At 33.3% G+C, this 15,573-nt stretch overlaps 1 protein-coding gene across 4 annotated transcripts in view; it reads right to left on the bottom strand.

Moving 5' to 3' along the window:
- LOC115632094 (rab11 family-interacting protein 3) overlaps positions 1-14,910 on the bottom strand; it is an 83,613-nt gene extending 68,703 nt beyond the window's left edge. Inside the window, exon 1 of one of the 4 annotated variants that reach the window (XM_030529070.1) lies at positions 14,169-14,910. The gene's annotated coding sequence lies outside the window, so the exon portion shown is untranslated. The remainder of the gene's footprint in view (positions 1-14,168) is intronic. The other 3 variants (XM_030529071.1, XM_030529074.1, XM_030529073.1) reach the window with 3 other exon arrangements.
- Between the last annotated feature and the right edge of the window lie 663 nt (positions 14,911-15,573).

The raw sequence follows: 15,573 nt of genomic DNA, 5'->3' as shown, positions 1-15,573 counted from the left end.
TAATTGTAAGTCAATCAATATTTAATGACAAGTTTATGGTGCATTGTTAAGGCAATTGTCTTTTTTTCATTATAAGTAGTTGTTGTTATTGTTTTGGTTTGACTATTTATTGAATCGCATTGCATATAAAGTGAAAATCATGGTGTTAAGTAAGCAGTTAGTTTGCTAACAAGCGTGTAACACGCTTAGAGAAAATGTTGGAGTAGCAGACCCATAGCAGAGAAGAGAAATTTCAGCGCCAAGCAACTCCAATTATTAGAAAGAGTTATATCATGAAGACCACTCTCTGTTATTCCCAACCATAATCCAACTGCTATTCTTATAATTTGGAAAAAAAAAAAGCCAGCAATTTAATTAATTTAAATTAAAATCAAAAATTTAAATTTTCAAAGGTTAACAATTTGGAAATGATTTCCCTAAAAAAGCGCCAAAGGCTGCCATAACGAGACTGGCATTAACTAAGCTATTGAAGCAGGTGGATGCCCGTTTACACCCATAAGGAGGGTGAATTTTCTCAAAACCTTAACTTATTACACACCTACATACAGTGTAAACCTGTGTCCGATTAGGAGATTCTTAGCTATTGGGCTATGCACTGATTACCAATCGGTCAGTTAATCAATTAGGCAGGACAAACTATTTTATACATGTATGTATGTAAGTACATATATAATTCATATTCGTTTTGTCATTACTAAGATTCACAGCTCAAACAAATAAAAACATTAATGCATAACTACTTCATATATATATTCAAATTTTTAATATAATTTAGAATTGTTGTGAATTCTCCCACAAAAACCGCAAAATTCCTGCAGCTCTTGTTTTCTATGTGTAAATAAAGCCGTTGGACACATTTACAAGTGTCTGACGTCATTCTTTGGAGATAGACGAAGGTTTTTCTGCAGTTTTTCTGTGTACCTCTAGTGCCTCTTTCAGTTTGTTATTTACAACATTGTAAATATATGTATATTTATTTATTTATTATTTATTTATTATTTATTATTTATTTATTTATTATTTATTTCTTATTTCTTATTTATTTATTGTTTATTTATTATTTATTTATTATTTATTTATTTGTTATTTATTATTTATCTATTATTTATTTATTATTTATTTATTATTTATTTATTATTTATTTATTATTTATTTATTATTTATTTATTATTTATTTATTATTTATTTATTATTTATTTATTATTTATTTATTATTTATTTATTATTTATTTTTATTATTTATTATTTATTATTTTATTATTTATTATTTATTTATTATTTATTTATTATTATTATTATTTATTTATTATTTATTTATTATTTATTATTTATTATTTATTTATTTATTATTTATTTATTATTTATTTGTTATTTATTTATTTATTATCTATTTATTATTTATTTATTTAACACAATATTTTGAAGGGGGAGCCTAATAGAAGTCGACTCATCTTAGCGTCCCGATCAAGAATATATGTTTAATTCTAGAACGCTGCTTTTATAACACTCATTAAACGAACTAAACGAACATTTGTTCTTAAAAAGCTCGTTGTTTCAGGGATGATAGCAACGACATACTCTATAGAGGATACTATGTAGATTCGAACATGGAGATCAGAAGAGGAAGTCACCGAGAAGTTTTGTTGAACAATTTATTCATTTTTTCATTCGCATTGAACTATCAATAACAATAACAACACTAGTTTGTTTTACAATCTTGCATTTAATTCCAAAACACAAAAAAGGTATGTACTTTCATGGACTCGATTTAGTGTATTTTAAAGATCATGTGGTATTTACTTCTATTGATTTCTATATACTTTTTACGTAATAAATTTGAGGAAAGAGTAACAAACAAACTGTTTCTTATTATCCCATATACATACTAATGATTAAGTTTAGGAGTTTGTATGCTTATAAATTTGTATATGCTTATGTAACAGAAGCTTGTTTCTATGTATATTTTTTCCAACTTTATTACCTATACTCGTGTCTTATAGCTCCTATATCCAATTCACAAACTACTTAAAAGGCGGATACCTTACCTCTCGTGCACACAAAATGTTCATGACGTAGGCACTTTACAGACGAACCATTAGCCATATGCTTTAGATCAAACAAGTCCGCTGTACATACATACTATATATGTACATATACATATGTATAACTCAATATTCTTTTAATTATAGCACAAATTTGTTTCATGTGGGAGACGCTGTCGGCTCGTTTATTAGATTGTTATCCGAGACTGGCGGGCGGCTGACCGCACAGCTGCCTCCCCACAGAAAATGACTAATAAACTTGAACTTGCGCTCGAACTGGTCCGATGAATGGCTAAGCGAACAATGTATAATGTATAAAAATTGTTTTATGCATGCAAAATTAATAATATGATTTCAACTTGTATATAAGTATAATACAGTACATACGAGTACATGCATGTCTAATATACGATGGCACACTTATATTTAGCCACGAAATTGCCTGGTGGTGCGCAATTTTGTCAATTGTTTCATTCAACAGATGTTTTGCATCTTAATAGGAGAAAGCGAAAGTAAAATTGTTCCCAGAGACTCAACAATGAGACTTCAAGAAAACGACTCTTTCAATTAAAGATCGCAAGCCAAGCGACTGAGTAAGCATTAGAATGTTTCTGATTGCATTTCATATCACAATTTCCTCATACTATACAAGAGAATTTGCTTTTTGCACTGTAATATTCAACTGAGAAGAAACTCATAATATTCTTTAAAAAAAACTCATGTTTCATTTAATATTCCTAATATTGTGCGTGTCGGGCAGTAAGTTAAAAGAATAAAATGACGGCAGAATTATAATTTCGCAGCAGTTAAATTTATAGGTCTTTGTTCAATTATTTGGGTTTTTGTGGCTTATAATACATACATAAATTAATAATCACATTTTGTGTAAGTCTAAATCTAATACTATTAAAAAGCATTTATAAAAAAATGATTTGATTACATTTTCAAATACCGTTTTTTCAATAGTAAAGCAACTTAAAAATCTATCTACTGATTCGTTAAGCTACCAATCGTCAAATTTAAAAAGTTTACATTTTTTAAATTAGATAATAATTACAATTTCATCCATATTGATTAGCCAACTGATTTATCTTTTTAAACAAAAATTTATTCTGTTAAGATTTGTACACCGATTGGTCCTCTGGCAGCTATATTAAATAATAAGGCTTTTATGGTTTGTAATAAAATTTGAGTTTTCCTTACTATTATTTATATTGTTTATATATTTTAATTGGTTTCGATTCGTCTCGCCGAACTTATCATACATATGCATATGTATTATATTGAAATTATTGTATGAAAATCTATAAATTATTATAATAATCAATCCCATATATGGATCATTCCATTCATAGTACTTGCCACTTTCTCTCATTTGTTGTATATTCTTAGAATCTGAAACTATTGTATAATATAAATCTATAAATTATTATAATAATAATAATAATCTATAAATTATTATAATAATCAATCCCATATATGGACCATTCCATTCATAGTACTTGCCACTTTCTCTCATTTGTTGTATATTCTTAGAATCTGAAACTATTGTATAATATAAATCTATAAATTATTATAATAATAATAATCTATAAATTATTATAATAATCAATCCCATATATGGATCATTCCATTCATAGTACTTGCCACTTTCTCTCATTTGTTGTATATTCTTAGAATCTGAAACTATTGTATAATATAAATCTATAAATTATTATAATAATAATATAAATCTATAAATTATTATAATAATAATCTATAAATTATTATAATAATCAATCCCATATATGGATCATTCCATTCATAGTACTTGCCACTTTCTCTCATTTGTTGTATATTCTTAGTAAGGATCTGAACTATGAAATCCGACTAAAGTATACTTACATCTAGAATTAGAACAACAGACAGAGCCTAGACAACAAGACACAGCATATGCTAGTATTTGTTTCTGCCCCAGTGCGTGTTGCATGTTATTAATGGGGAAGGGGCACTTGAGAAGGCTTCGAGTGCTCACATCTAATAATTATGCAGAAGGCACTACAGACGCCACATAATGCTCGGGTATTATGAAACCGCACGACCCAAGCAGCAGAAACTAAAATTGGACATGCATGTACATACATATGTATATACCTCAAATGGTAGTGTGCTTTACACACACGCACACACATACATATAGTGACAGACACACTTACACGCTAGTCGTCAGCACCGTCTTAGCCCGCAAGTCAAATTAGTTGCCCAACAACTGGCGGAGGTGGACAAGACGTGCGGAACTACAACCACATGTCCATAAACGTACACATTTCGACAGAAATACTGCTGCACATGCTCATAAAAATCCGTTATGGTATCGAGTGAAAATTCTTATGAAAAACTCAATTAAAACGGCGCGCCATCGGGCAAACGGCAGACGGCAAACGGATGCATAGATTTTTCACAAAAATCCTTGCCAGCACTTGGATTTGAGTTGGCTTGGCTGACTACCTGCTGCTGTTTTTGCCACAACAGTTGTGCACCAGCTGTAGTGCAACAGCAACAGCAACATCAGACAAGAGGCAAGCAGCATGTCTTGAGATTGATTTTCAGATAAAGTAGATACCAGTTTTTGTTTTGTCTAGGCACGAGCAGCTGTCGCGTGTTGCTGCATTGATTTGGAGAGTCGATAAAATTGCTGCTCAACATTTATGAATTTCATAAAAAGTGAGTCATGTGGGCTTTCGAAATTGCACTTCTTCTGTTTAGTTGCATGGCCGAACTATACATTAACCAGATAACAGAACAATAGCGAATCTGCTTGTTAAATTTGTATTACACACCACAAGTTCTCTATTTCAAAAACGCAAAAAATGATAAGAAATTAAAATACGGCGAAACCTACGTTAGAAGAGCATATTCCTTCCCCCTTTTTTCCCCCAAAATTTAAACTTTAATAAACAATATACCCTTTAGACACAAGTAACTTTCAAGAAACGGAATTGAGGGATTATATTTTGCTTAGAAGATACGCAACAAGCAGCTATTCGTAACTTACTATTTGAACACTTTTCAAAAAGTGCTAAATAATTATTAATTATAAATTTAGCCTAAGTACGTTTCGTTTATTAGTACAAAACTAATAAGTTTTATGAGCAACTGCATGAGGTCTTCGTATGCTGTAGATCTACTTGTATTCAACTTTATTTCAGCAATTCTCAGCAAATGAATTAATAATCAACATACACGTACTTATAATAATAATAAGGCTATTATTGCATTATTATTATTATTGCATGATGCTCGGAGCAAATAATTATGGACTATTATAAATTGATACCAGGCAACGAAAAAGCTGACACAAGGCCAAATTATCCGCAATACTTACAAAAATTCTTCCAACTTTCCCAGAATGTACACTATATTCTCATGTCCTGCCCATACCAGCTACTGGCAAGGATTCCATCGACAGATACACTTTCTCAATCAACTCAAATCCCATCTCTCTTATTTTAAATCTCACATAAGAAAATCAAATCTATACAATTAAATTTAAGAAATTAATGTAAAAATCCTGCTAACTTAAGACCACGACAATCATAGCCAAAAACTTATTACCTTTGAAGCTTTAACTTAAAGCTAATATTATATAATTATGTACTACTAAGTATATACAATTATACATTTATTATAAATATTTCTTTGGACCGGTTTCTCATTAATCCGCAAACTCACACCTGTTTTTAAGCTGACTTGGAGAACAGTCAGTATTGTTTTATCATATGTGTTACTTGTATGATGAACTGCTCTTAAGAAATGCAATTCAATATATTTTTGGAATTCACATAACTCTAAGTTCAGTTAGGTTTTTGCAGTGGACCGCTGATGAGATCAGTTTGGAGACCGGTTTAATAGTAACTTAGCATTTTACTTTGTTTTGAAAATATTAGCAGTGCTTTGAGTGCTTGAGCTCTCTAGAGTACAAGAACAAATCTCTATGTACCCCTGCTTTAGTTGACTCTGCTTCTTCCTTTAACAGAGTGTCCGCCATCTGCTTACTCTGAATGCCCCGGAGGCGGAGAGTAGATCGAGTAGATGTCCAACATTTTCTCGACGCTAAGCTTACCCTTTTCGCCTTTTCGAATTCAATAAAGTTTTTAATTTGAAATGCTCACACACTAAGCAGTTAGGCTCTCAAGATGTTATTATAACAATTAAAATAAAGTGTGCTCTTATCGTATTCTAATTGCCTATTCCTACTTAAGCACTTAGTTTATGAGCATATCTAAAGCCTCCTATCTTTATTTACGCTTTGCATAATAATACTTTTTAATAATCAGCGTAAAAAGTATGCGTCTTTAAAATGTTGTGTGAGACGTGTTTGGACTTAAATTTTGAAAAATATAGTATATATGTATATTATTTCAACACTACACACTAAAACTAAAACGTGCTCATTATATAAATTGTTATAGCCAACCATTCAGAATTTACCCGCGCAATAAAAAAATAAACTGTTACTATAGTTTTTGACATGCTGTTTAACAATGTTTTGGATAACTTTTATAACAGAACAAATCAGCAAATTAAATGGAATACACAATATATATTTGTCATTAATAAATGATCAAAATTGTTTGAAAATTCGGGCGATATCAATAAAAATACGCCCCTCAGTGTACCAATGTGTATCCATGGGAACACTCCCCCACACAAATACAAATGTAGGATAGAGAACAAAAGAACGCCCCATTTATTGAAGTGCCCACCAACAATCAAAGCCCAAAAGATTAAAACAATATTGATTAATTATACCAAAACAAAAATAAATAGAAAGAAACGAAGGGAAATGAATGGAAAATGCATTGCGCCACAATCGGAGACAGAGACACACAGACATGGAAATGAAAATTTAGGTCACTGGGCAGCGTTGAGGCATTGGAAAAGTGTGTGGAAAATGCACAAAGTGAATGACAACATTAAACAAGAGTCTGAAAGTCTGTGGCAGTTGCTCGAAAATAAAAGACATAAAAGTGCTTTTGTAAGCCTGCAACAACAGAACATGAAAAACATTTACAGTTAAAGCCGTTTTGAGTTTGTGGGAAACGAATGGAAATGCAGGCCAGGTTCTACAAATTGTCTGACAAATTGAGTTAGAATGTGGGAAGGTGCAACACAGGGGAAAAACTGTAAAAATATAAATCTCGATAAATTCCTTATGTGATGAAGCAGCTGTTTTTTATTATTATTATATATTTCTGAATACTCTTTTGAATGCCCTTTTATACAGCAAACAAAACGAATTTGCATGTTTTTAAACTCGTTTATGGCTAACAGAAATAGTGGTTTTCAAATGAAATTGAATTTTGAAAAATTCTATTTTTTATTTGGATATTTTGTTTTGATAATTTTTATTCTTCTTTGCTTGTAGGTATACGGCTTATCGAGAATAGATTCAAGATTAAATATCTTCAAGAATATTCTTGAATATTCTTCTTTTAAGGGTCAAAAAAAGTTAACTATAGACTACAATTTTTTAGACGAAGAATAAAAATGTTGGAAATTCAACCGAAAATGAAGCTTATTTTCTTTTAATAACGTTTAAGTTATATACGAAAATATTTGAAATTTCTTATATTTTTGAGGAACAAATTTTCAAATATATGTTAAGTTTGATTAAATATTTGCCATTATAAGAAATAAAATGGTAACTTTAAGTAATTTCTAGTTTGAAGGCAACTTTCTTATATCAATAACAACTTTTAACTAAACATAATGGAACAGATTTCCATCGAGTTAGAATCGAAGAATAAAACTCTGAAATACGAAATTTCTGCAAGTGTTTATATTTATGGTCAATCTTTTTTTAAACTCTTTACAAATTGTCAAGTATTAAAGAAGCATTTCAATTAGCCTTTTGGAGCAAATCATAAAACTATCCATTTATATCCCACTTTCCTCTTTAGTCAACACTCATGTTGACTATACATTTCATTCAATTTCATGTGCCACATTTTATTTTTATGCCACAAGCTGTCTGCAGCACCAGGCTGCACTATTTTTGACTGCAATCCGCCGAGATACTGGAATGGCAGGCCGCGCTAATTTGTAGACTGTTTAAAATGCTCGGAACGTCGGCTGAAGCGGAAGCCAAAAGCAGAAACTGTCGTCAAGTGTCGCGTGGAGTGGTTTGCTGAATGAATAATGACGCAGAGGCGATGTATGGTTGGACGGGTAAGGTTCTTGACTTGTTACAAAAATTTTGCAAAACAATGAATTCCACTAAATGCGAAAGAAACTGCCACAACTTCTTTATTATGCAAAAGGAACGGACCAGTGGTGGAGAGTTTCGTTCTAAAATACCAACACTTTGAAATGCTCGGTCAGGCTCGCAAATTCACACAAATTCGTTACAGAAATAAACGTTTCAATTCAAAAAGGCATTAATAGATATTTCTTCCAAATTGGCAAAACGCTTTTATTTTCCTTTACCATTTGCTTTGAAAACGTTTTCCAATAAAAAGTATGGAGTTTAAAGCTACTTTATCAATCTCAAATTTATGTTTCTAAAACGTGTATGTGGGGGAAAAATTCAGTTCAATTGACGTAAGGATTTATCTTTCTCTTGGGCATTATCGATTCCTCTGCTAGACCCTTAAATGAGGTACTGCTGGAAGCCATTAATAGATGAGAGAATATGGCTACAGCAGCACGGTGTTTTTTGCAAAGAATTCAAGTTTTCAGTGATGTCATCCCGAGACCGCACTTAAACCGGATTGAAGAAGAGGCAATAATGAGCTTTAACAGAGTTGTTGATTGCCCCAACCTGCGTGAGGAAAAGGTTATTAAAGACCATACCACATGCCAAACAAAAGTTGTTAATACCTTCTGGGTCATTTAACAGACCGCCTTTATCTATCCCAAATATGTGAGACTATTCGCACTTTCAAACGCCGTTAACTTTACCAAAAGTGTACAACGACGTTAAATCAAAAATATTGACTCTGGTGAGATGTCCAAATAAATCGTTTCAGAAAGATTATCCCAAACAGTTGAGGACAATACGGCTAGCATTTTAAGTTTTAAGGATGGATTAACGGAGGAGGATTAATCGTGATCGCAAATATTTGAATAGAAAATCAAATGGCAGAATCACGACTTCGAAGGCCACCATCTCCCACGGAGGTGGCGGCATTCCTGCCAGTCTGGTTAGTGGTGTGTAGGGTCCAGCGGTTAACAGTTTAGATGGCAAAGCCTAATGTATCTACCTATATCTATGTGTAGAAACTAAGCTAAGTATAAAATAATACCTTAATCCTATCTTAGAAAGTTAATAGTTTTCAGACCTCTTTAAGAGTCTGGTGTTCTTGTAAAGTTAAGTAAGGGATGTGTTTGAACTTGTGATTTTCATTATCTGTTATGAAATTGAAATTCTTTTCACTTGTCTTTTGCTCTATCAACTGCGCTTAATTATCTTTTTCCTTTTGATATTTGATAGCTTGCTAGTAGAGGCTAGTGCCTCTGTTTTCAAATGGAATGATACCTGAATTCAATATCAAATCAAGCTTTCATATTACAAACTAGTATACCCTTATATTCTTTGGGTACAGGATATAAAATATATATGTACATATATAATATAGTACATAGCTTTTTTTTGAACTACTGGCCCACTCTCAATTTAAAAACATTTGTTGATATTAGTGGATCCACTGACCTCGCTTATTATATTTTTTTCCTTTCAATTCTCCTAAATGTTCAACATTTTATTTAAATTTTAAATGATTTCATTACTTGTTGCAAAAAAGTTGAACAATTGCAACAATTAGCATGCAAAGCATTTAAATAAAAATCAGCTAAAATTATAATTACACGCCTTGCGCATTTGAACTTCAATCGATTCAAGGTAAGCAAGTTGAAAACAATTTTTATTTTTGTATTTTGTTTACAAACAACAAGGCAAAGATACAGACTGAGTCAGTTGTTGTTATTTTTATTGTTTTTTTGCTGCATGCCAAAATAAAAAGTGCCAGAGGGAGAACAAAAAGTGATAAAAGAAGAAGAGCTGAAGAAGCGTGTCAGCAACAAAAATACAAACTTGTTTATTTATGGAAAAGCGTGAGGCAAAATTCTTAAAACAAAGTCATGTGGAGCCCAGTGGCTGATCGACAAGAAGACGGCTCGACGAAGGCTTCAATTGACATTTAATTGGTTTGGAGAGGCACGAGTGACTGTTTGACTGACTGTCTGAGGTGCAAATGGAAATGCAGTCAGACAGCCAACAAAGTGGGTCAAATGCATTTCAAACATGCAACTTGCAGTTCATTGCACCAAAAAAAAACAGAATCAATGAAAAAAGTTCTGCTATAAAAGACGCTGCAGCGCACAGAAAAATGTTTGTAATTAGTCAGACAGTCGAGCACATGGACTTGTCAGTCTCCACGTCTCTGTCTAATGCCACGTCGTGCATTCCCGGCACGTATAGTATGCACATATATCCAAATATACATATGCATGTACATATGTATGTGTTTGTTTGTGGGACAACTATGACGTTCATGCTGTTGTTGCGACGGCGCGGCGGCCCATTTGATGACACCTACGGGCAAGTAAATAATTGCGGTTGCAATGCAAACACACGAAAGTTTTTGTTATTCAGGTAAAAAAAATTAAGGTAAATGTGGACTTTAAACAGGTGTCGCATTGCTTTTTATGTGGTTGCAGTCATGTTGTCTGATGGTTTAATAGTTTAATGTACCCAATGTATACAACTGCGGGAACATACATAAGTACATTTGTATGTATGAAGATACACATGGGTATGTACATATGTTAGACACTTCCGCAATTCCACTTCACTGACTTTGTTACTCTTCCAGTTTGGTTTTTACTAATTGGTCTTGAGAGTATACATCTTTTTCTTTATCGCATGTTTTAAAATAAAAATTTTGAGTTATGTACCGAAATAATATAGAAATAAAGTCAATGGAATTCCATGATCAACCAATTGGAAAGACTATACACTTCAGTTTATTGTCCAAAATTATTATTGTTATTTATGTGACCTTTTAGAATAACAGTGTCCTGTCCGTTTGATTTTATCTTCTATTTCTGTTCCGTCTTCAATGAATTTTTAAGTTCTTTTGTCCATTAAATATTGGAACACATTAATTGGGTGATGTTAATTGATGTACTATAGATTTTAACTTTAAATAAATCTCAACATGAATATATGTATATTTCTGTCTGTCCTTTAACTAATATAGAAATTTTCCAGTTTGCATATAAGAATGAATTAATAAAAATATTATTCTTGGGAAATATTTTACAGTACAGACAGTGAGGAAAGGTTGTGGATCCCTAAATAGTATGTAAAGTTTATAATAAATCGCAACACCAGCAGCGACAAGTTATCAAGAGACTGAAACCCGGCCTTTAATGCTATAATTCGTAATGATTTGCACTTAAACTTTATTATAGAAGAAATCATCAATAAAATAATGCATTAGCACAACACTTTTGCAAATCGTGTCCAACCATTTATGCAGACCATGTCTATACTGCAAAATTACAAAGTGCTCCGTAACAAACTGCAAAGTAAACTACAAGTTTAAGCACCAGGAAAAAAAAAAGATGCCCCCAGGTCAAGCAGAACAAACAAGCGATAAGCCTTTAAGAAACAAAGCCATAAACAAAAGCCAAACAAGCTAAATGCTTAACAACAACAGCAACCAAATCCGACAAACTTGGCCAAGCCGCATAACTGTGCCAAGGCGATGGGAGAGACAACATAATGCACACACACACACAACAAACAAGTAGCAGCATACAAGCAACAGCAACAACAATATTTTGGACATATGCATGTATGTGCATAATTTATGCAAAATGCACCGTTAGAGAGCCTTCACTAATCCATTCTCCCGCTCTCTTTCTTATGCCCGCTCTCAACATTACGTATGTGATGTATGTATGTTTGTATGTATGTATGTACATTGGGCAGAATGTTGAAAAATGTTAACAGAGGGCTAAATAGTTAAAATGAAGGAAGTAGAAAATATCAAATTACTAAGTGTGCATTACGCAACAAAAAGCAAGAGAGGCAGCTGTTCTAAGAGAGTGAGATGGCCATTGAAAATGCATATGCAGAGTTTTCTCAGAGCAGCAGCAGCCGCAGCAGCTGCCTTGTCATAGGTTTCGCATTACGCTCCGCTCCACTCCACTCCGCTCTGCTCCGCTCCGCTCAAGTGCTGCTTACGTTTTAGTGCTACTTCATTTGCCACTTGTCGAGCGTCAATTTCCTGTTGTTGCTGCAGGTGGTCTTGAGAAATCTCAGAGCGGAAGTACGGAAGATGCCAAATGTGCAGCTGTCTGGTAGCCAAAGTTCAACAATTAATACGTAAATTGATTTACAAGTAAGCCAACCAATAATACAAACAACAACAGTCGTAAAACTTCCTCAACACAAAAGAAAATCCATTTGTTAAAAGCCGCAAAAACAAAAGGCAAAACTAAAACCATAACCAAATATAATGCGGCGATAGCGCCAAATGGCACGACATGGCTTTAACCAGCTACAACAATAACAACAAGTTGCAGTTTTACAATAACAACAAAAACAGCCGCTTCGGCTGTTATTATAACAAATGCAAAAACGGCGAAACCATAAAAAACATTTTCGAATTTGGTGTCGACTGTCTCTCTCACATAAAAAATTTACTCGTATATGCCATAGATATTTAATTAGTGCAAAAAGAAATAAAAGGTAATGACTTCCAAACCCAACTGCCATTTATTACAGTTTGAGAATCAATAATATATATGTATGTATAGTACAAACAGAATTGCGTGTCGAAATTTTTGCAAAAGGCAAGTGACTTAAGTGTGAACAGCTGTTGGAGTTTCCAAGTAGCAGTTGGATGGTTTAACCCATGAATACTGACCCCAAGAAATTATTTAGCGGGTGCGTTGCTATTACTTGCAGGGACTGCTGGATATACTACACCGAATAAATTAAGCCGAAGTATTGATACATACGCCCCTCCAATTGGCCTGAATGATCAGAAATTAAATTAAACGTTGCATTGGGCCGGGATTGTTGTATCATTACTGTAAAAAGTGAATAAAACGATTTGTATTTAAAATTTTGTGTTCAACTAAAGCAGCATGGTTAGTTGTAATTGAAAATCCGAGGCGTTCCGAATACTGAACACTAATTAGTTAATATACATACTAGCAATGTAAATTGCTTTTAATAGTGCAATGTTGTATGTGTGCACTGTTGTTTAACAGTTGCAGTTGGGCTGCTTAATGCATTTCTATGTCTGCCAAAATACGTGGTCGGTGCAGAGCACAAGAGCCGTTTGTTTATGCGTCTTAACAGTTTTATAGCATTTCGTTTTTTGTGTTATCTTTTCTGCAAAATCTCGTATATTGCATGCAGCGGCTTTGTGTTCATTGTACAAATCTTTTGTTCGCATGAATGCGTGTATGAGTATGGTTTTCTTTTAGCGGTCTACCTATTACACGCTCACGGCCATTGTTCTTTTCTAAAGCGACACTAATTAGCAGTGGGGCGCGATTTACTCACACACACACAGACGCACGCATACACAGTTATACACATATTTTGTAATAATTAAGTTGGCTGTGGCCCTTGTCTTGGAGTCTGCTGCTACAGTTTGAATGATGTGCACGCCAAACTGTAACTAATGATCATATTCTGTGTGTGAATTAACACATTTTGAGAGCAAATGTTTACTTTAGATAATGTAGAACAGTTAAACAATAATAGAAACAGGTTGAGAAGCTAATCTCGTCGTAGCTATGTATGTAGGTACTTTTTAGTGTGCCTCACAATATCATTATTTCTCCTGTACTCGGACTTGATTTTGATTAAAGATATGTATGCATGACATATCTTTGGTCTTTAAAGCTGTTCTCCCACAGTGGATATTGAAACACACAACCACTTGTACAGATGTACCTTTAACATGTAGTTTAAGGTTTTTTCCTTTAGGTACAAACATATGTACGTACATATATATGTATGTATGTTTGTACATATACAAGTATATGTATGTATGTAAATACCCCAAATAATGAAACACTTTTCACTGAAGGGTATAAAAAGAAGAAAAGCATACACACCTGTTAAAACTGTTGTTGAAAAGAATTTTTATCCAATTGGTATGTTGTACGTGCCACCAAAAGCAACAACAAAAACCGCGATCAACGAGTTGTTGTGTACCGTTAGTTGGAATCGCTCACCACACAGCTTGTCTCGTGAAGATTTTGCACTCACATTCAATTTTAAAACACCCACAAAGAACACGCACAGATATTTGTTTTAAAAACATGCACTACAGATTTATTAACACGCTCACATACACATACACACACATGCTAATGCAAAAGAGAGAGAGAGGGAGAAGCACTCGAAAAAAAAACACGACTGGCGCAACAGTTGTTTTTGTTGTTGTATTTTTCGGCTACTGCAGATCTTGGCAAGCAGAACAGGTAGTTTTTTCTTTACTCGCCTGCGTGGTTGGTTTTGCGGGTTCGATTTTGTTTTATTATTTTTTTGAACAACAACACGCACTTTATTTTCATTAACTTTACTTTTTATTTATTTTTCGCAGCTTTAGGTGTAACCAAGGCCAAGACTGTTAGCGGCTGCCTCAACAGTAACTTCACTTGGGCGTTTCATATATTTTTATGTGTGCGTGTATTGCTTTTGTTGCACTTTCACTCAAGAGTTAGTTTTAAAGGCAGATCCCGAACTTTTTTTCACACATATGTACATATGTAAAAGGTTATTTTTAATATTCTATACGCGTGCGTAACGTTGGTAACGCTACAACTATTGGCTGTGATTTTTAAATTCTCTGTGCTGACTTTGTTGTTAACAAACACAAACACACGCGCAAAGCGCAAAACGAAAAACGCGCGCACGTCTGCAGCGTATGAAAAACGCGATGGAAATGCTCTCTGCAAGAGAGTGCGGCTTGTAGTGTGACCGTTGATAAACTTTTAAAATTCCATATGCCGAGTGTGCGTCGATATTGTTATCGATTAGTCAAGTTCAAATTCGCCTTTGCAATAAGAAACCTTATGAGATGAATCCTTTTGCAGCAATTAACACTTATTCATGTTTTTAAGCTTTTTTGAATAACTTACTATTGTAATTATTATAAACCGCCGATTGTGCACTGAAAAATTGAGGAATGGGTTTCCTATAAATCAAGTAAAAATTATTCCAATAAAAACAATGTGTCTTTGTTTTTGATCAATAGCAAGAGTAAACATAAAAAAAAATTTTATTCAATAAAAACAATGTTTTTTTTTTAGGTTCAGCCCCAAGGGCGTACGCAGGGGGGGTCGTTGCCCCCCTAGAAAAAAATTTTCCATTCCACGTTCATTATTATGACGCACTATTTCGCCTTAAGATGGATCTGCGTTGGATTTGTTGAAGTTTTTCATCGATCATATGCATAAATTATTTTTTAAATGCATCGGGCATTATTTAATCAAAATTTTAATTTTTTGGCCCCCG

This window comes from Scaptodrosophila lebanonensis, unplaced genomic scaffold, assembly GCF_003285725.1.
Source record: "Scaptodrosophila lebanonensis strain 11010-0011.00,11010-0021.00 unplaced genomic scaffold, SlebRS2 tig00001415-arrow-pilon, whole genome shotgun sequence".
Taxonomy (NCBI): Eukaryota; Metazoa; Arthropoda; class Insecta; order Diptera; family Drosophilidae; genus Scaptodrosophila; species Scaptodrosophila lebanonensis.
This window is presented reverse-complemented; position numbering and strand designations above follow the sequence as displayed.